Genomic DNA, 22,586 nt, shown 5'->3' with positions numbered 1-22,586 from the left:
TGCTTTTTTAAAGTGTCAGATTTGAGGGACAGTTGCAGGTTTCCAGGACATTCTAAAACATGACAAAGTTTGGTGAGGGTCCTAGGGATATCTTAGCATCCCCTTATGTCTTCATTAAAGAGGCTGATGCCCTGGAAAACCCTCTCAAGAGGAGAGGATCAAGAGATATCTCTGTTCTATTGATGGTAGGAGTGGCATGCCAGGGTTATATTTCCCTGGCATTTGGTATCAACTGCAAAGACATATCTCTCTACCTTACACATCTTCAAAGGTTGGAGCATAAAACTTTGAAGTGAAACAATACAAATGCAACTTTTAGCTTAAAGTCTTTTACATTACATAGGTTTTTCATTGCAATAACTTAGATTGGTTTCTCTATTTTGAAGGTTTGTTTAACAACTTTTTCATGTTTGACATCCTATGTGATGAATCACTGCAAATGTTTCAATACATCAAATGAAAACACAAACAGATTTATTGAAAAACTTATCATCCGCACATCCCAAGCTTACAGGCTTACTATCTAGAGAAGAAAAAACACAAATAGTTTCATGCAAAAACTTAAGCATGCAAGTCTTCCCCCGCAACACCATCCCCTACAGTCATGCACTTAATAAACCTTGCAATACTCATGTTTTGCCTTTACTCTTTAGAAGACCCAATGTATTTGTTTAAACATTTCTTGCACTAAAACAACCCCAAAATGTCAGTTCCCCACAATGCACCAGACCTACAACAGTTATGATAGCAAAGGCCAAAAACAAATTCAGTTTTATACAGTTTTTGTCATATTCCACTACCACTTTTCGCCTTACAAAACAATTTGACAAGGATTTTCCCTCAGAAACAAATACCCTCTTCACTCTTCTTTTCCCTCAAAATCTAGTAAATATCAGATAGCACCAATGACACAGAAACAAATACCCTCTTCACTCTTCTTTGGGGATAAACATGGGGAATTTTTTAAGAACAAATCCCAACCACGATGTTCTGGCCAAACACTATTATATTGGAATCGTTTCCATGGTGCTGTCTCATACCCCTCATTGTACACGTGGGTTGAAAGTTTTTGTGTGTTTTATAGTTCCGCCCACAACAAGATTTAGGAAATTTAAATCATATATAAGAAAGCCCATCTAACGTACTCTGCAACCAGTCCCAGTTCTATTTGTTGGAAAACATTATCATTACAGTAATGCTCAATTAAATTGAACCGCTTTTTCATTTAAAGACATTTGAAATTCAAATCAACTATGGAAGGAGGATAAATTCATGGCAGCTAACCCAGATTTCTCGCCGTTTCTAGAAAAGAAGGTTCAAGTTTGCAAAGAAATGGTATGGAACCCATTGAGGAAGCCCTACCCACTAATGAAGATTGAAACCAAACTAACTCACCTCCTCACGTCTGCTATAAACCTCTGCAACCTAAAGAAAATGATGAATCATAAGGAGAAATGGAGAAGTAGAACACTCGCGACCTAGAAAGCACAAAACGTAAACACATACCTGGTCGAGCAAACTGAGCAATGGCAACGGATACACTTGAGCGGGAAATGAAATAGCTCCTGGCGGATGCGAAAAATTATCGCTTTCAACAAATATCGTATGCCCATTTTAATAAAAATTGGAATTAAAACGGGTTTATGGCCAATTCCAAGTATTTCGATGGAAGACGAAATCCACGAAATGGAGTATAAATGAGGATACGAAATCCCATTTTTATCAAATTCTAATGCATGTTTTGCACACCCAAACAATGGATTGAAAAGTTTTTAGAATACAGAATTCTAATTCCACCTCAAATCCACGATCCAAATGGGCCCTGAGTGAATTTTATTTATTTTTTATTTGGATTCTAGAATATGTATACATCTAGATCAATTTTTTTGTTGTATAGCTAAGATGTAATAAGCACCTTAAAAAAATTCTCTAAATATACATGTTCAAAAGGAGATATAAAGAGATAACTATTTAGAAGGAAAAGAAACCAACATTTACATACCCTTGAAGAAAATAGAAAGGCTAGGGCATGGCAATAAAATTGTAGAGCAAGGGCACAACACGGCAACGAAATTGTAGAGCAAGGGCCCGACATGGAAAAAAATTGCAGCGCAAGGCCACAACACCAAAATCATAGAGCAAGGGCATAGTAATGAAACATAGAGATTAGAAGGACATGGCAACCAAATTTTAGAGCAAGGGCACAACAACAAAATGTAGAGATATATCACAAGAATGAAATGCACCAAGCACATGTATATGTATAATCACAAGGCTCATTCCCTTGTAGAAGCCATAACTCATATATATATATATAAACCCAACTAATCAACAACTAGACCCATTTAACTGGTTATGGCTTGTTTCTTTCTAAAAATATCTACTGTGATATGTTTTTGTAAAATTTCTTGTGAACTCAGCCCATTTTTTGAGGTTTGGATTATTTTTGTGCAAGACCTTGAGGTATGTCACTTAGCACGAGTCGAGTGAGTTTTATTGTTTTATTATTTGGATTCTCAAATATGTATGTAGGTGGGTCATATACATAGTAAGCACCTTGAAAAATATCTCTCTGAATATATAAAGAGATATATGTTTAGAAGGAAATATAAAGACATACATGTCTACAAGGAAAAGAAAAAAACATTTACATACGTAGCTCTTTCGCCCTTGAAGAAAATCACAGAGCTAGGGCACATAGATCACAAGGGCGTGGCATGGCAATGAAATCACAAAGCATAATACAAAAATGAAATTGTAGAGTAACGGTACAGAAATAAAATGTGGATATCACGAGGGCACATCAACCAAATGTACCAATCACAAGGGCCATGGCAACGTTCACAACTCTCCACTCTCATTCTGAGTTCTCCACCTCTTTCAGGCGCAACTTTCCAAAATCAAAACAAGTGGAAAATGGTTGTCATGTCTTCTTCTTTTTGTTTTATGCTCTCGAGGGCATCATAATTATGACTCTTACGTCAATATTGCGACAACGTTGAGGATAATTACAAAAAAAAAACATGAAAATGACCACAATTTACACCGCCATCACAAATTGTCGTCACAATTTGACCCTAAATGTTGAAATGTTGGAATCCTATATGTTAACATCCAATAGTAATGGTTGTATGTCTTTTGGAGCAGCCACTCTTTAGAAATGTCAAGGAGTGATACTTGGTCTAGATGATATTTCGTGAAAACCCTCTAACAAAGTCACACTAAAAATGTGCATGTACCCTTTAACAAGGTTGGATCCTAATAGAGCTCACTTTAGAAGAGTGAAATTATTTGGGTTGCCAATTCCTAACTGGCTTTTTCCTATACAGGGTTTCCACGTTAAATACTTGTGTTAAATGTGTGATTTCTTATTGTGTTGCAAAGTTTATTTCATGTTAATTATTTAATGCTACTCAATATAAGTTAGATAATTAATCTAATACTCAATATATTAAGAAATAATGAGATAATAGTTAAATGATGTGTTATTGTTATAAGTTGGAATTAAGATGTTTGATGTATTATTGAGTTATTGCTTAGAAATTTTATGAAGTTGAAGTTGGTACATAATTTTTTTAAAGGAATGTAGGATAATTGGTTACAATGGATTCAACACCACCCCCCCCCCCCCCCTCCTCGCTCGCACAAACTTAAGTTGTGTGCAGAGTTCCCCTACAATAATAGGCTAGAAGGGTCGGGAAGATATAGTTGGGGGTGGGCATGTGCCCTGCTATTTTAAGGTCCTACTCTTCGTTTATTATTTTTCTTCTAAATTGAGTTTATGTTTTCCTAGATATCTAGTTGGATTCTCGCAATATTTTTTAGTAATATGTGTCCCTAGAAAGAGCTGCTGGTGGAACCCTCAAATTTTATCTCAAATTTGGCATAAAACGTTCATAAGAGTGGATTTTTACCATTTATGACTTGGGCAGTTTTACCTAGCATTGAGTAGGCAAGGCTCATAGGTTTTCAACCAATAATTTGAGGAACCAACACCTACAACATAAGATTAGAAAATTAAAAAAATTATTTGATTGAATTTAGGAATTTAAGGTAGGTGCATTTTGAAAGTTTTAAGCCTTTATTCTAGGTCACGTTTGTAACCTATCACTAGTACATTTTTCTCTCATGTGATTATGTTGAATGTAAGATTTGTAAAATCTATTTGTATTTTCATGTGTTTGTACTTACATATGAGAAACCAGTGGTGTAAAAAGGAACATTTTGAGGTTTACTATTGATTTAGAAAAATCTTTGTCACCCATAGATCAGATACACATAATATAGAAATGCAATATGTCAATGCAATTGAAATTAGTCTTAGTTTATGAAAATACTGTTATTGCAAATACAAGATGTTCTCTCCTTGGTATATTGATCTTTATGTTGGATGATTTCCTTAAATACAGGTCTTAGAAACCTAAGTCGAGATATCCGAGAAATAAATTATTATGTAACAATTTTGCAATCTTAGAAAATCCTAGGAAAAAATGAGAATGGCTTTGGATACTTCTATTACATGGAAAACTTACTCTAAGCTATATAAACAACATGAAATAGTCTATTCATTATATGAATACTTGGATTTAGTAAATAAGAAAGATATTTTAAGATTATGATCAATTAGTACCACCAAAAAGGTTGAATTTGGTGCTAAAATTGTACATTTACAACATCTAAACAAAGTGAATTAAAAATAATAATAACTTTATAATTTTTTCCTCTACTTACATTTACTTAATTTATCAATTAAAATTGTTAGTGTCAAGCCAAAAAAATTCTAGTATAATAGTTTGAGAAGAAACAAAATAAAACATTAGAAAACCACTTACATGGCTAGACCCACCACAAACCCTTAAACCCTTAAGAAGTAAACAACAATGACCACTCCCATGATCAACATATGTATACATCCACCACAAAGCCTCGAGGAAAGAACAATCACCAACATATTTAGACCCACCACAAACTTCAAAATCTCAAACACTCCACGACATACTCATGATACATGGAGTTTAATTCCTCAATCTTTTTGACTTGATATTTCATGTTTCAAGTATTTCCTTTCTTTTCAAAGTTATTTGTATCTTAAATAACAAACCTCTAAATTGGTATCATTAGACAATGATATATCAAATTTATCATAATGATAGAAAGTAACCAATAATTTGATAGTTTCTTAATTCAAAGATATAATAATTACAATAAGAAAAATGAATCAATTGTTAAAAATTCAATAAATATTACAATTCTAGATCTTACGAATTATTTGACCCTATAGACATCATTAAATATATTTTATTTAATTACAAAAGAAAATATATCCTACACAAAATAGACTGGTAATAAATCCATTTTTAAATCACCTCCTTTTTTCACTAGGGTGCATAGTGTTTAATCATTAGTCGCCCAACTTAGCCTTTTTAATTTAAAATTGTTTTTCTCACCACTTGCATGGAATGATGGCCGTCTTGAATAAAAGGTACACCAGCCTTATTGATTGGAAAAATTACGTTGCTCTATGTTGTCGGAATTATTCAAGCATTCGCATATTTGTACTTTATTTCATTTGTCTTTTAATTTGTTTTATAATATGTTTTGAAACCATGTGTTTCATTTGTCTTTAATTTAAATTTATAAGATATTTTAAGAATATATGTTTTAATTTAAGATTTATTTTGTTTAATTCTTGAGTGTCATTAGTGGCTAGTATTTTTTGAAATTTAAGAACTTAATTAATATATTAAATGTTATGGTAAACATAAATGTAAATTTAAAAATAAACTAAATAAACTTGTAGTATGATCATTTCACAAAAAACAAAACAATCTTTTGATTTTGAAAAAAATATAAAGCCTTGACAAACTAAAAATTCATGAATATGAGAAAAATATATTTGAATGAGAAGATTGATTTATTTTGAAAAAAGAATAAACTTAATCTTTGTTCACTTTTTTATTTGTCAAAATAAGTGATAAAACAAAGCTACAATTTTATATGAATCATATTAAAATTATTAGAAAAATAGAACTAAAAAATATTATAAAATAGATAATATGTCAATTTATTTTTAGATAATTCAAATAAAATTTTCAAATTAAAAAACATATAATTTATTTTTTATAAATGTACTTACTATACTTATAAATATTAATAAACATATAATTTATTTTTTTATTTCTCTATCTTGAAATCTCACCCAAAAAAACAGTATTATTTACTATACTTATAAATATTAATAAACATATAATTTATTTTTTTATTTCTCTATCTTGAAATCTCACCCAAAAAAACAGTATTATTTATCAAAGTTCTAATAATCAGTTAATTTTGAAGGCAGTATGAAAGCGACAGGGCATAGTGTGTCATCATTCTGGTCCCTCGTTAAAAATAGTCAGCAATTGACCAGACAACTATTTAACGAATTTGGCAATTATTAAAACATACCTCTCTTTCACTTTCCAAGTTCTTACAAGAATTAGTAGGAATGCACTTTTAGATAGAAAATATAAACTTATTTATAGGTATATTTCAATAAAAATAACCCTTTTTGAAGTTTTATATAAGTTTTGAATCTTTGGGGGAAGGATATTAATAATAGGTATATTTATATATATTAATATTGTATAGATGTAGGTCTTTTTGTTTTTATATAGTAGATTACAATGAATCTTAGTGGGTGATGTTTATATCTTATAAAATTGATCATTTTGAATTGATATCTTATACATATTTTATATTGTTGAATTGATTTTGACTGTCATAAGTTTGTACTATTGATCCAATAATTATGTACCAACACTCTAATAATCGTGTGCTATGTAGACCAATAATGATTAGCTATTAGCTCTCTAGATGATTTCCAGTACACTTTTCATTAGAAGAATCCAGTAAATAGTTATAGGAAGAGTAAGGGTAATTGTTTTCCAACATTGGACTATGAGTCATAGGAAAAGTTCTTTGATTAAGAGTGCAAGATTAAAGCAAGTCTATTCTGTCACAGTGCAAGTGAACCATTGTGATACAATTCCTTATGTTGTCGGGGTCTTGCACTCAATGAAATTTAATCTTTGATACTATTTGATTCAATTTAACATATTGAAAATAATTAGAATATATAACAACTTCTAGATTAAGTTGTGTGTAAGACTCTAATATCAATTGATCACACTTCATATTGCACTTTCTCTTTGTCTCGATAATAGATCATAAAATGTGTTCTGAAATGTTAAAATAAAATTTTAGCGCAATTCAATTCAGAAACTGTTATACACTATCATTATAGATAATAGAAATTTTTAATCATTGAATAATTAGAATAGATTTAAAATTTAATAAAATAGAAAATTGGTTATTGGTGAAACTCAGTTCCAAAACTAATTTAAAATAGACGCATTCCAATCGATCACAAAGAGACGTTATTATTCGAGCTCCAATTATTAAACAGTCCGTAAACAAATTCAAACCATTTATTTTTCAATAAAAAAATGTCTATTGCATGATTAACTGTGAACAGAAACAAAGAATTTCATTAGTTTTTCAGGTTTTAATGGAGCATTTGTTAAATTAGTTGGAAAATACATTTATCAGCTTTCTGCCGGAAAGCTCTTGTATATCTCAACATAGAGGAGGATAAAACATGCAGAGCAGGTGGAAATAATTCATGGGGAATAATTTGTTTATGTTAGTAACTTATTCGTAACCTTGTAAGGAGTCAAACCACAATCTATAATAATAATTGAAACTTGTGGGTCCAAAAGTAATACCGCATTGTTGGAAATAGATTAAGTTGAATTTGTAGATGATTTTAGTCTTGGTCAATAAAGTAAATTAATGATTTAGTTCTGAATATTGACTGGTGTGTTCAGTGAGTCCAACCAGGGGAACACATGAACTGTTGATAAAGCTGTCTAAGACGGATGTTTAATCAATATATTTGACAAGTTGGAAGGAAGTGTTTTTGTGTTATGATAAATTTAAGTGCGTAGTTTTCGGAGTGTCACGGGCAAATAATCTCACAGATCTATTTAAGATTATTTTTTATTAATCAAATTGTATTGAAATAATCTTCATCTTTCAAATTAAAAGAATGAGTTGACAATCAATTTGCCAAGCTTATTTATTTTACAGTCTTGGAACATCAAGACTTATAAAGACTTATATTGACAACCAAGCTTAAAATATGATCCTTTTTCATAGCTTTCTATTAGAATTTCTTTACTATCTCTTATTACTCCACCCTTGTAACTAATCTAGGGTTTCCTTATGAACATGATTTTGAAGTTACATTTTATCTATTGCTCCTTGCTAAGATTTGTCCCAATTTACCTATATAAGGATTTTGACATATTTTTGGTCACCGTGCACTCACAACTTCTGCCTAAATTTTAAATTTCCTAATGATCATTTTATTTTATTTTAGTGATATTTTACTTTCTTCAAATTTAGAGCCTCAAAATGAGTAGAATTTTGTGTGTGAGAAATAAGATTTGATTGGAAGAAGTTTTTTTTTTAATGGACAAGACCCAATTCATTCCCAAAATGAGTCATGAAGAAACTTTTTCCATTTTCTTTTAATTCTATTTTCTCTTTACTTTAATTTATTCCTTCTTTATTTCTCTTTTTTCTAATTACTCTTAAAGACAAACAAAAATGAAAATAAGTAAATATGCAACTATTTCAATTTCTATAGTTAAACATAAAAGGAATGTCCATACAAATCCCATTGAATTTTCCTTATTTTCTAGTTAAAAGATCATTAGAATTTGAATCTAGTCCATTTACCGTGAAGCACCCATTTTAAGTTTGATGTTTAAATAAACATTTTAAATTCTAATTTTTACAACTTTTTTATAGGTCATGGGTCAAAGATTAGAATATTTATTATTTGTTATTTATTAAATTAATTATTATGATGTGTTAAGCTCAAGTAGACTCAAACTCAAGAACTCCAATATGGGAGCTTCACAATTCATCATTGTCGTGTAGGCTCTCACCTCTAATTTTTACACCTAAAACAATAATAAACCATATTACAAATAATTTCTTAAGATATTTTTGTAGAACAATTGCTTAGTCATTTAATACATATAATTAGATAAAATTAAACAAAACAAAAATTATCAAATATCTCTAGGTAACTCACAACATTTACGAACTCTAAATTCATATAGATGAACTAGATCTAAGTCTACATAGAGTTGAAAATGGCACATAGTATAAATAATTTTGATTATGATTGGGTATAACAATATAATCTCCCAATGTGGCATCTCTACAGTAACCACCATCAAGAAATAACTCAAGCCTATCAATTTAGGTCAAGAAATTTTGTGTACCTTCATAATCAATTTCCAAATTGTGTGTACCTATTACATGTATACAATAATTGAAGAACAAGATAGTCCATTTTGGTGGGTACAACATCATACAGTAGTAAAGGCTTGCATGTAATATTATAACACTTTCACACGTACATCACAATAGAACCAAAATGTGATCATTTAGTGTTTCAATATATATACAACCCAATTATTAATATAACATCTCAACTCTACAAATTAGTGGCATTAACATTCTTGAAAGGGAAGGTTGAAGTAATGGCCATGGCTAAAGGTTTTATGTCTCTTGAGTTCTCCTACCAAGAGGACTATTCCAAAATTCTTTGTGCAGGAAACTGGTCGGTGGGTAAGTCTACTATCGTCCTTCAAAAGTGGACTTCCAACCTTGACTTGAACAACAACTTCGTAACCCAGGCACCAGTCTAGATAAGGCTATTGGAGCTGGCCTTAGAATATTAGCATAAAGATGTTTTCGATGGCATTGCCAGATCCATTAGAGAACTGCTATCAGTTGATCCTATTATTGTAGCCAAGAAAAGACTTATGTATGCTAGAATATGCTTTGGGGTGGTTGAGGGTTAGCATATACCCCAAGTGATTGAATTTTAGTCTCGATTGGGAAGAAGGGTACAACAGATTAACTATGAAAATGTTCCTTTTGCCTACTTCCATTGCAAAAAGGCAAGACACAAAGAAAAGATCTGCCTAACCTTCAAAGAGAAGGTAAAGTATGGAAAATCCCAAAACAAACAAGGTAAGAACAAGGCAAGAGCACCCAAAAAAGGTGTGGAAGGAAAAAGCTTCAAAAGGAAAGAACCTAGGAGGTGAAGTTAGTGAAGGAAATGAAAAAAGGGATTTCCCAAAGGAAAGGAATAGTTTGGCAGTTATCAATGAATCTAATAAGATGGATCAACAACAAAGCCTTTCATCGAATAGCAATAGGGTCATCTTGACTACTATTTCAGAACCCATTAACCCTTTGGGTGGGAAGTGTGGGACTTCTTCTCTTGAGAAGGATGGGAAGTGCTCTGCTTCAGTTACCAAAGAGAAGGAGATGGAAATCTCTTGTGTTCTAGACACTTAGATAGGGCCCATTAGAGAGCTACAAGACCAGCCTCTTTCACAGGAATCAAACTTCAACCCTAATAAAGGGGTACCTCCTGCAACAGTGAATAGGATCCTAGAAAGGTTCTCAGCTACTACCCTTGGGCACCTCTCCCAGTTAGAGGCTCTCTTTGATAGTTGTAAGGAGTTCAATGATGCCCCTCGGATTTCTATCAAGAAGAAGAAGAAGAATAGCAGGGATCCTTCCCTAGTCTCTCCAGCAATCACTAGGAGTAGGGTGAAAGCTAATATTAGAAACAAATCCATTTCCCTAGGAAGAGAAAACAATAACCAAATTAGAAAGGAAGAAACAAGAAGGAACCTATTGGATGGGATGCAAAAAACCATCCAGGAATCATCCAATCTAATCAAAGCATGAAGATCATTTCCTGGAACATAAGTGGACAAATGGAATCCACAAATAGCAAATAGTTAGGAATATGGTCATGGATCATAGACCAAATTTTTTTTTAATCTAGGAAACCAAAATGAAGAAGGAAAAGATTGAGAAGATCTCCTTTGGGAAAGGCATGAAAAATATGGCTACAGAATCGGATGGTGCATCGAGTGGTCTGCTATCCATATGGAAGGAATCTTTGGAAGCCAATATCATTTTTAATGAAGGTAATATTTTTCTTATGAATTTTTTCAATCCAAAAGAGCAGGTGAGATGGTTTTTGTTGAATCCCTATGCTCCCAATACCAAAAATAGTAGAAGGATTTTTTGCACCAAAATTTTTGAATTGGTGGCCAATTTAGGTGACACCAAAGGCATTTTAGTGGGGAACTTCAACACTCCTCTCTTAGCCTCTGAAAAGTTAGGAGGGTTCCCACCTAATGTTGAAAGTAGGTAACACTTGGCTAATCTGATTAGGGATCTAACCATTCTAGATGTGGACCTTGGGGGCTATAAGTTTACATGATCCAATAGGAGAATCAATCAGTACTATACGCAGGTTGGGTTAGACAGACCTCTTATTTCTATGGATTCACTGGGCAACTTCCACTATAAGCTTTCATCTCTTGTGAGGCTTGGATCGGACCATTCTCCTATTTCTCTTACTCTTGATAAAATCAATAGAAAGAAGGCCTTCCCCTTTAGATTTGAGAAAATGTGGTCGACTCACCCTGGCTTGTATAACAAAATCAAGGAGTGGTGGGGTATTAAAGTGGATGGAACTACTATGTATAAGGTTGTAAAGAAACTTAAGTTCATAAAATTAGAGATCCACAAATGAAACAAATCTAACTTCGGTAATATTTTTCAAGATAAAGAGAGGATATTGGGGAACTTGGTTGAGGTGCAGAATGATATCCAAACTTGGGGTTATGATGATAACATCCTAAACGTTGAGAAGGAAATCTTGGCTGAGCTTAACAACATTTTTGGGAAAGAGGAAATGTTCTGGAGGTAGAAGTCGAGGTCGGTTTGGCTCAAGGAAGGGGACAAAAATTCTAAATTCTTTCACCTTTCCACTATGAAACATAGGGAAGCCAACAGAATTAGTGAGATCAAAAAGGGTAATGATACTTTAAAGGAAGATAATGAGATAGTGGAGGAAGCTATCAAGTATTTCTCAAAGATTCTCATGAAAGATCTCAACTTGGATGTAGAGGACCAGAATGAGGTTGTTAACACCATCCCCAAAGTTATAGGCGAAGCTCAGAATTGGGCCTTACTGGCTATCCCTAAGTATGATGAAATCAAAAAGGAAATTTTTGATGTTCCACTGAGAAGGACCCTAGCCTTGATGGTTTTCCTACATTCTTCTTTTAGATGTACTAGGATATTGTTCATGTTGATAATGTTAAAGTTGTCAAGGAATTCTTTGGTGCTAGAGATTTTCTGAAAGAAATTAATGCTACTTTTCTAGTTTCGATTCCTAAACTCATTGGGGAAGATATCTTTGGATCTTTTTGGCCTATCAGTCTTTGCAACTCCTTTTATAAGATCTTTTTGAAATTTCTTACTAATAGACTTATCAAATTGCTTCTGGAGATCATCTCACCCTAACAGTCGAGCTTTGTTCCTAGCAGACAAATTCTAGATTCCATCATGGAAGTCCATGAAGTTATCCATTCTCTTGAGATGGGTAAATGAGAAGGATTTCTTCTCAATTTATTTCTTTCTAAGGCTTTTGACGGGCTGGACTGGGGGTTTTTGGATAGAATTCTTGAAGCTTTTGGTTTCAATGCAAAAGTGAGGAAGATGATCACCCAACTGGTTTCTACTCCCACCTTTATAGTCCTAGTGAATGGTGCTCCCTCTGATTTTTTTTAAACCCTCAAGGGGTCTTTGATAGGGTGATCCTCTATCCCCTATTCTCTTCATCATTTTGGCTAAAGGCCTAGGAAGGCTCATTTACTCCAAGAGGGGTAGAGGGGATTTGATGGGCTTAAAACCATCTTTTGGTCCTTCTATTTTTACTCACTAGTATTTTTTTGATGATATGATTATGGGAGGTGAGGCCTCAATGAGGGAAGCAAGAACTATGAAAAACATACTAAATACTTACTCCAAGTCCTCTGGGTAGCTCATTAACTGGGACAAGAGCTCGGTGTTTTTCTTCAATACCCTGTTAAGAAGACAAAAGAAAATTGTAGACAATTTGGGATGCAAGGTTGGGTCCCTTCCTTCCATTTACTTATGGCTTCCCTTGGGGATTAAACCTCCTAACACTTTTTGGGACAATCTTATGGATAGATTCAACAAGAAGCTAGCTGGTTGGAAAGGTATCACCTTGACCTAAGTGGGTAAAGTGATGTTGATTAAGTCTACTTTACAGAATTTACCTACTTATGCTCTTAGCCTTTTTTCTATTCCGTCCAAGGTGGTTGAGCACCTTGAACCTATCTAGAGCAATTTCATGTGGTCGGGCACTGATGAGAGTAAGAAATACCCATCGGTGGCTTGGGATACCATCTGTAGATCTAAGAAGAAAGGGGAGGGGGTCTAGGGATTAGAAAGCTAAAATAGTTCAACATAGCTCTTCAAGTGAAACAGATTTGGAGAATCTTCAATAGAAAAAGTGAATGGAGAGTTATTCTGATGCTTAAATATGCTAACAATCTCAATCTTAAACAGTTCATTAATAGGGATTTGGACCCTAGAGGCTCTTCCATCTAGAATGGTCTTATGAGAACTAAGGATTTAGCCTTTGAGAAAGCTAAATGGCATGTGGGAAATAGGGAAGATATCAATTTCTAGCTTGATAACTAGCTAAGGTCAGGCCCTCTTTGAGAGATTGAATCTTTCATTAGATGGGCTAATGTCTATATTGAAAGATTTGGGAGTAGGGTGAGTGACTACAAAATTCACAATGGGTGGATTAACTTGGCAAAGGTGTCTGAGGAGTTGAAGTCACTAATGGACATGGTAAGACATTCCTTTATCCCACAAAAAAGATGTCATTGTTTGGGGGGAGACTGTGCATGGTATTTACATTGTGGCCTCTGGTTATGAGAAATTGCAATTTTAGGGCCAGGCCCCTGTGTGGGCCAAAGCCTGGTTCTCAGGCGTTATTCCAAAAATTAACATATTCTTCTAGATCTTGCTCCAAAATTGTATCCTCATGGTGGATAACCTCACCAAAAGGGGTAACATGATGCCAATAGATGTATCTTATGCAAAAAATAACAGTGAGAGTGTTGACCATATGTTTATTCACTGCCCTTTAATTAGTTATATTTGGTCTCTCTTCCTATCTTTTTTCAATTTGTCCTGGGGTTTTCCTTCTAACATTCTAGCACTCTTTGATCAATGGCAACTTGGGCTAGCTGGAAAAAAATCCAATACTTTATGGAAATGGGCCTTACCACATGTTTGTTGGGGGGTCTAGAAAGAGTGGAATAACTAAATCTTCAGGGACAAGGAATCTAATGCCAAAGTTATTTTTCACAAATGCCTCAATCTAAAGGACCTATCCCTCCTCTTAAGACTAGGGACATAGACAAAAGGGAGCGATGTTGCTAGTCTTTCCCACTTGAGGGCTGGCATAAGGCTAATTTTGATGGGGCAGCCAAAGGAAACTCAGGAAAGGTTGGGGTTGCTAGCATCATAAGTAATGTGTCTGGGAAAGGGATTGATGGAATTCCTACCCCCCTTGGAATTCAAACCAATCATTATGTAGAGGCCATTGCGACTCACCAAACTATCAATCTAGCAAAAGAAATAGGAGTGAAATACCTATGGCTGGAAGGAGATTCAAAAAACATAATTGATTGCCTAAATGAGAAGAACAAGCCTACTTGGATGACTACAAATATTATTGAAGAATGCATTCAGAACCTTAAAACTGTTGAGAAAACATATGTGGCACATGAGTACCAAGAGGCCAATAATGTGGCAGACAGGTTTGTGAATTGGGAAATAAAGTGCAACGAGGTGGCTAAGTGGACAGATGGTTATGATATCCCCTCAGAGATTCATGAGGTCATTGAAAGGAAACATATCTTGGGCAGATTGGATATAATTAAAAGCCATTATCAAAGTTAGTAAGTTGTGGGAAGTGATCAGAAATATTATGTGTTGATTTATTATGATAGTTAATAATTTATGCGGAATGTGCAAAGTTGTGAGGTGGAAGTATGATATATCTCATACTTCCCATATCTACAATATCCATCAACTCATGTCAAGTACCACTTGTGGGAAGAGAATTCACAAGGTGGAAAATAGGTGTAAGATAATGAGGAGAGCCAAAGGCTTGCTATCTTTGAAGGGCTCTTATATTGACTACAAAGATTGCATAGAGAAGAACACCATGGTTGGGGAAAGACACATGAGAGAACCAAAGGACGAAGCCCACAAGTGGAGAAGATGTTCCAAGGTGTGGAACATACTAAAGAAAGGAGAAATTATGAATTATATTGAATGCCTCCATGGATAAAAACCCTCTGTAACCAAAAGTATGGTCAAAAAATGGAATGAGGGCATGGTCAAAATAGATGGGGTGGAGTTCTCTATGACGGAAGAAGTCATCTCCTTGGTTACTGGCATCCCCATAATTGGCAAGAAATTTTATAAAGACCAGAAAATATTAGAGCAAGCAATGGTGGAATTCATAAAGAACCAAGAGGAAAAATAGGTGTTGGTGAAGAGAGGTACCCGTTATCTCCTGAGCTCCATCAAGCCCCTATGGAGATTCGTGCTCCATGCTATAATCAAATATATTACTCTCGACACCATGTTTGATTGTCTATGCACTTACCACTTCGTGTTACTCAACCATTTCAGGTATGGGGTGAAAATATCTATCCCCTTCTACCTTTATTCTTCCATGAATGAAAACATTAATGAGTATCAAGAAAAGCATACTAGGAATATGGCGCTCCATGAGGGGCTACTATTGTTGATTTATGAATACTTCAAAGCTAGGACTATGAGTAAACAAATCAAAGACAAGAAAGAGGGAAAGAAAGGAAAAGGAGAATTTGAAGATTCTGATGCGATTTATTCATCCTTGGATATGGAGGAAAGTCTTGAGATGCATATGGATTCGAAGGAGTCTAATTCTCCATAGCGAGGCTTGGGGGAAAAAACCCTCAAAATAGATAGCAAGGAGAAAAAAGTACCCCCCGAGCCCATACAGGACATTGGCAGATCCTCAGATAGGGGTTATAATGAATGGGTGGAAGGGATGGATACGAGAGAGGATAGTGCAAAGGGAGAGGAGAATATTAGGGAAGGGGATGGCAGGGAGCAAAAGAAAAGCAAGAGAACCATCACTATCAAAGTGCCAAGAAGAAAAGAGGAGGCCACAATGTCAAGGAATTAGAAAAGGAAAACCCTAAATAACAATGAGGATAAACAGTGGGAGGAGATTGAGAAGGCGCAAGGGGAGGCCAACCAAAGTGAAAGGGAGGGACCCAAACAAGGCTATGAGGATTTTGGCACTAGCACTTACAAATGTTCAATCACAACGAAGGATAGGAAGGTGGTCTGGTGGAACTTTGACTTAGATTTGGCTACTATGGGCATCAAATGGGAGCTAATCAGAACTCCGGTCAAAGAAAATGAAGAGGGTAGAATCTAAATGGAGGAGTTGATCGATCATACGCTGGTCATCTTCAGAAACATTGCAAAGGAGCACCCGGACATAGATGTCCTTAACAATGCAAAAAATAGTGCGATGGACAGCTTCCATACCACCAAGTGGCTTTTCCATGAAATCCTTGAGCTCAAACACAGAGTGAGCACTTTAGAAAGGGAGACCTATAGATTAAAGAGCAGGGTCAAGGAGGATGAACAAAGCATGGATAGGAGAGTGGAAGAAGTCAATAATAGGGCCCATACAATGGATAGGACAATGCAAGGTATAGTTGAACAGAGGTCTAAGATCCTCAGGGACAATGAGAACATTAAGAGGTTCATACACTATACGGACGACCAAAGTATTAGCAAGGAGGAGGACCCTGACACCCACAACATAAAAGATAGGACTTTGGAAGAAAACGCAAGGAAGTGGACTAGATCTAGTACTAGGAAAAAGGACACCCCAGCCCTAGACCAAGAGCTTTCTGAGATGACGAAGGTAGCTGGCAAGCTGTCAAAGCTGGAGATAAGCATAGCAAAAATATTTAGAGACATCATCTGAGCGCCCTTGCCTTTTGTGGGTAGCCTTGGTTTTTTGGCATCTCTCCCTGGCTTTACTTTTGTTTCTATTTTTATTTAGGGAGATTTTCTTTATTTTTTCTTTTTGCCTCTATATGTAGCCTTAAGCATTCTTTTGTTGACTATTCTAGGTTTTGTTCGAGTTCTAGGGCCCTTTTAAAGCTTTTTTTCCATAATAAAAAACATTCCACATATGTGAAACAAAGATCTTGTTATTTGGAGAGAAACCTATTTTTTTTAAAAAATAAGTTAAATATATATAAAATTACATATTTTGAAATTTTTATAATAAGGACTGTATACTTAAAAGATATAATTTCTAAATGAATCTATTTGATCTACCAAAAGAAAAAGAAAAATAACTTTTATCTGTATTTTTAAAGGTGTTGAGGAGACTCTGGTACATGTACAATTTAAATGAAACCTCGAGACGTAGATCATTATAATATAAGAAATATGTGATTCAAGAAAAAAATCAAGATGACATAGAAGTGGGATGCATTATATGTTAGCATCATTGCAAGAGGGAAATGAAGTCTATTTTGATAATTGAAGGTATTATGGAAGAATATGGTGCAAATGTAATCTCTAAAATATTAAGCATGTGTTATTGATGTTATTACTTAGTACCTTAGAGTGTCCCCTCAACATATTATTTGATATTAAATGAATGTATTTTTTCTCTATAATGTGGAAAAATATGTTAAAACATTTATATTCATCAAAATGAGCATTCATTAATTACTTGGGGACTCCTACAATTTGATTATAGATACCTAAATATGCTTAGTCTCTAATCTCCAAATTCGATGCAATTTCTTTTTCTTGAATTAATTATTCAATGTTTGACCTTTAATTGCATTCATGGATGAATATCAACATCACATTATAATAGGATGAATTAGACCATTCAAAATAGAAAAATAAATTGAAATAAACACTTCCTTTTTTAGTTTACTTAGTCTAAATGGTTTATGATTTCAACACATTTATAGAGAGTATTATTCATAAGATTGTGTGAGTCATGTATCTTGTTATTCACCTTGCATTCATTATAATGGTGTTTAACAAACTATGTAGAAGTAGTTACTCATAACTAGTTATTGTCATGCTCAATGATTTTTTTAAAATTTAACTATCAATTTGGGTATAGTTACCATCCTTGATGACTATATTTTTATTTACACAACTTTGTAGGAATATCCTCTTGAATTTGAGTTGACTCAAAGTGTAGAAAAGAAAACTCACTCTCATAGAGTTGATCTTGAAGTCTCTATAGTTTTCTAATGATTTGATTTCACTTGTTAAATAGAAACCCTAGCCATGTGAGTGAGATTTTGTTCTAGAAATAAAATTAGCAATTTTGAGACCCATTAAGTACCTATTACTTAATTTCAAAAAGAAAACAATACAATTATGACATTTCTAACATGCTTTAATCTAGGGTATATTCTAGATGCTTGTGTTATTTGTTTAAAATTACCCAATTTTCATAAATGTGATTTTATGCCTCTTTTAAATGGAATAAAAGTACCCCCTAATGTTGCTCCAACTAAATGTAAATAGACCAAAAATGATAGTCATAGATACCCCAAAGGGAACATGTATGTATTAACTAAGATGTAATAATTAAGGATGATAAGGAGCATAGCCTACATAAGGAATGCAACAATGAGAATAATAAGCAAGCATGAGTATTATGTATAAGATTCAAGTAGATTAAACATGACAATTACCTCAAATCAAAATGGATTACTATACTAGAAAATATGTCACAACTTATTTATTCCACTTTTTAAGATGGCTCTTAGCAAATTTCAAGTTCATAACAAAATAATACATAGTGTTTTTTTAAGAAGGGCTTCCATCTCTCCACCACTAAGCAGTTAAGTTATGAAGGGAAGGGGAATTCAACCACAAATGATGGAACTTAAAAAGATGATATCCAAAAACCACCACAATATAAGGTGAAATTTTTATAGGCCAATAATCAGAGCTTCTCCAATCAAGAATTTTAGAAGTACTACTCAAGATACCACCAACCTAGAAGAAGGAATTAATAAACATGTCCAACCTCTCAAAGATGGCATCTAAACCAATTTTTATATTATTCCAATTAAATATTCCATTACATGATTTAATATCAACTATATTGAACAAGTAATCCATGTTATCATGGAAGAGCATAGGAAATTACCCATTCAAGGTAAACCCCCTCTTTTCTCCTCTAAAGATAAAATTGACTTGAAACCTCCTACCATGACCTAAGGAAGAAGAAGAGAAATATCTCAAAATATAATAAATATGGGAGAAAATGCATGCTTTACCCTAGAAATATGTTGTGAAACACATAGTAGTAACCAATATATAAATTCACCAAACGCCAAACTAGAAGTAACCAAAGAAAGAGAAAAGGGGATAGAGATCCACCAATGTGGAAAAATCTTCCTTGGATTACAAGAAAGGGCTCCTATAGAAGCACCTACAACTCCAATACATTAACACTACAAAAGCTTCATATAGTAGAAGAAAAAAAAAAAGCATGGAATCAATAGAAAAATCAATCTCCCAAAGAAAAAACATCTAGAGAATAAAGAAATAGCCATATACCATGAATAGCCTTTTTTGAAGGAATGTTATTCGACCCCCTAACATTCTAGGAGAAAACAATCATTAAAGTGATTAGGAGAAGTGAGAATCAATAGGCTTGATAGCCCTAGATTTCACCAACAAATTTAATTTCTCATGGTCTTTTTTATGACCACCTTAGGACAAGAAAAATTTAAGTAACTTTCTTATGAGGGCATTTTTGCAACCCCAACCCCAAAGATGATCCTTGTCCCTTACTGTTGGAAATAATTAAATCAAAATGAACTAAAATTAATGAATTATAAATTAATCCAAGAGAGCTTGTGATGAACATAATTACCATACTTTAAATAGCTTTCCAAGATCAACACAAGAATGAAGGCATAGATTTTGCAAGGGGAAAGAAAAGAAAACCCCTTGTGAATTATATGAATGAGGAAAATGCCTAAGAATGAAGAAAGAGAGAGAAGGAGACAATGTGGGGCCATAGGGATCATTACATGAACTACATCATGATTGTTTGTTTAGAATGAGAGAGAAGCATCTCTTATAAAGAGATGAGAAGAGGAGTTATTTGTAACTCCTAAGTGAATGATTGCCACATTCATAAGTGTGTTCTTGACAAGTGTCATAATCCTCTTAAGGAGGAATAAACTATTTTCTTTAATAAAGGAATTACAAAAAAGACTTGTCCTCACATGTGGACTAGAGGACAAACAACTTAAGGGATACCTTGGTTTATCCCATTTAATAGATACAACCAAGGAAAGATTATAAATTCTAACACTTACCAATTGACTACACCACCTTAGTTAAATTAGCTAAAAGAATGTCCTCTTTTAATTTAATAGAATCATGAGGATGTAGACTTTATGGCAAGACATTTTGTCAATTAGTGCCAAAACACTTAGTCATTTTGTATGTTTATACTATTACCGAGCATAATTGAGTAAACCATGTTAACAATGTTAACTAAGAAAGAAGTGATGAATGTGAACCAAGTGCATAGTGTTAACTGAATGCTTCAGTTGTTGAGTTCCACTGTGTTTCCCGAGTGTCACCATATCACCTGAGTGGATAACTGAACCTGAGTGTTAGCATTAAGCTGACTTGGTAAGATAATGTTTGAAACTATTATGATATCTTAGTAGCCGACTTGTTAATGAAATTATTTTGGATGGGTATAAATATAAGTTACTTTTTTTATCCAAATCATCACTATCAATTGAAGAATATTGCATAGAAGTGAATATGGAAGAATATAAGAATTAAAAGGCTACAAGTAATATATAGGAAAGGTAGAGACTAATCTATCACAATTAGGTGATCAATTTACATCAAAGGATTGTATTCAGAAAACCAAGTTGCACAACAAAGATCCATCCACTAATTCATCCTAACATATGCATCAGTCAAATCCTCTAATAGGGTGGACCTAATATCCCTTTATAGAAACTTCTAGCAAAGTGCATGCTTTATTCTATTGTATAAATCCTTTCGTAGGGTGGACCTAGTAGTCCTTCTTATGCTTGACCAAGTAGATAACCAAAAGTGATAAATTGTAAGCCCTAAATGGTCAACTTTATTACTGTAGTAGTGAATCATTGTGGGTGTCATTTACACCTCATTTTTACCTTCTATTTGGAAGGTTTATGGGTTACCAAATATTGTTTCAAAGTGTTACAATGTTGTTACTTTATTGCTTTATGTTCCATGCATGCAAGTAGATTAGTTAGTCTAATAAAGTGATATTAAGTGAAAGAAGACTAAAGTGGTTCTTGATTCACCCCACCCCCCTAGTCACTCGATCATCATTATATTTCCAACAATTGGTATCAGATCAAGGTTATCTTATCAAAAGTTTAGTAGCTTGTGAGTAAAGATTAGAGACAATGGAAGTGTACAAGCTAGAGAAAGTAATTGAAAATGAAAAGTTGGATCTACATGTGGCCATGGAACAAATCAAGAAATTGAAGAATCAATTCTCTCATTCCCTAAAAAGAAGAAAATAGTTAGCAGTACATATGAATGAAAATCTATATATAGAAGAAAGAATTGAAGATATTTGTAGGGAAAGAAGTTGAGATGAAGTAGATGCATCTATAGAAGATCTAATTGAAAGGAACCTCATTCTACAAGAAGTCGGAAAATTGAAAAGAGAATAGGAGATTCAATCAATCAGGATATGTGAAGTTATGGAACAAAATAACAAAGCTGAAAATGATAAAGAGATGGAAAATGAAGACAAATGATTACTCAACACCATACTAGAAGAAATGGACAATGAAATCCACCATATTTCACTACATCAGGTAGATATGATAAATTAGATGAATAGTGAAAATCAAGAAGTCATCAATTTAAGGACAGAAAATGATAGACTCTAGAGTAATATATTGGAATAGAAAAATAAACCAATGAAAAAATGATGAGATCTCAAGAAAGCATGAATCAATTGGCTAAACTATCTCAAAAAAGACACAAAGGGAAAATATGATTGGGCTACACTAAACAAGGAGAATCATCATAGCAAGGAGCTCAGAAGAACAAAAAGTCTACATGCAATCATTGTGGAAAGATAGGACACTCATCAAACAAATGTTGGAGTAATGGTAAGCCAAAATTCAATGGAAATTGCTATAGTTGCAATAAGTCTGATCATAGAGAAAGTGAATGTAAAGACAAACCAAAGTTTGAAGGGAAGTAATTTGCATGCAACAAGCAAGGTCATAAATCATTAGAATGCGGAACAAAGAAATGGAACATTGGACCAAGACCAAAACCATTTATCAGTTTGGATTACAACACTTGGTATACATGCTATCTATGTGGAGAATGTGGACACATTGGAGCTAACTATATGAGGACTCACTTCAAAAAAAGGAATCCTACCAAAAGATGCTATGTATGCAAAGAACTTGGTCACTTGGAAAAGAACT

Source organism: Cupressus sempervirens, chromosome 3 (assembly GCF_028749045.1).
Source record: "Cupressus sempervirens isolate cs-2001-9-10 chromosome 3, ASM2874904v1, whole genome shotgun sequence".
Classification (NCBI taxonomy): domain Eukaryota; kingdom Viridiplantae; phylum Streptophyta; class Pinopsida; order Cupressales; family Cupressaceae; genus Cupressus; species Cupressus sempervirens.
Note: the sequence above shows the minus strand (reverse complement) of the source record.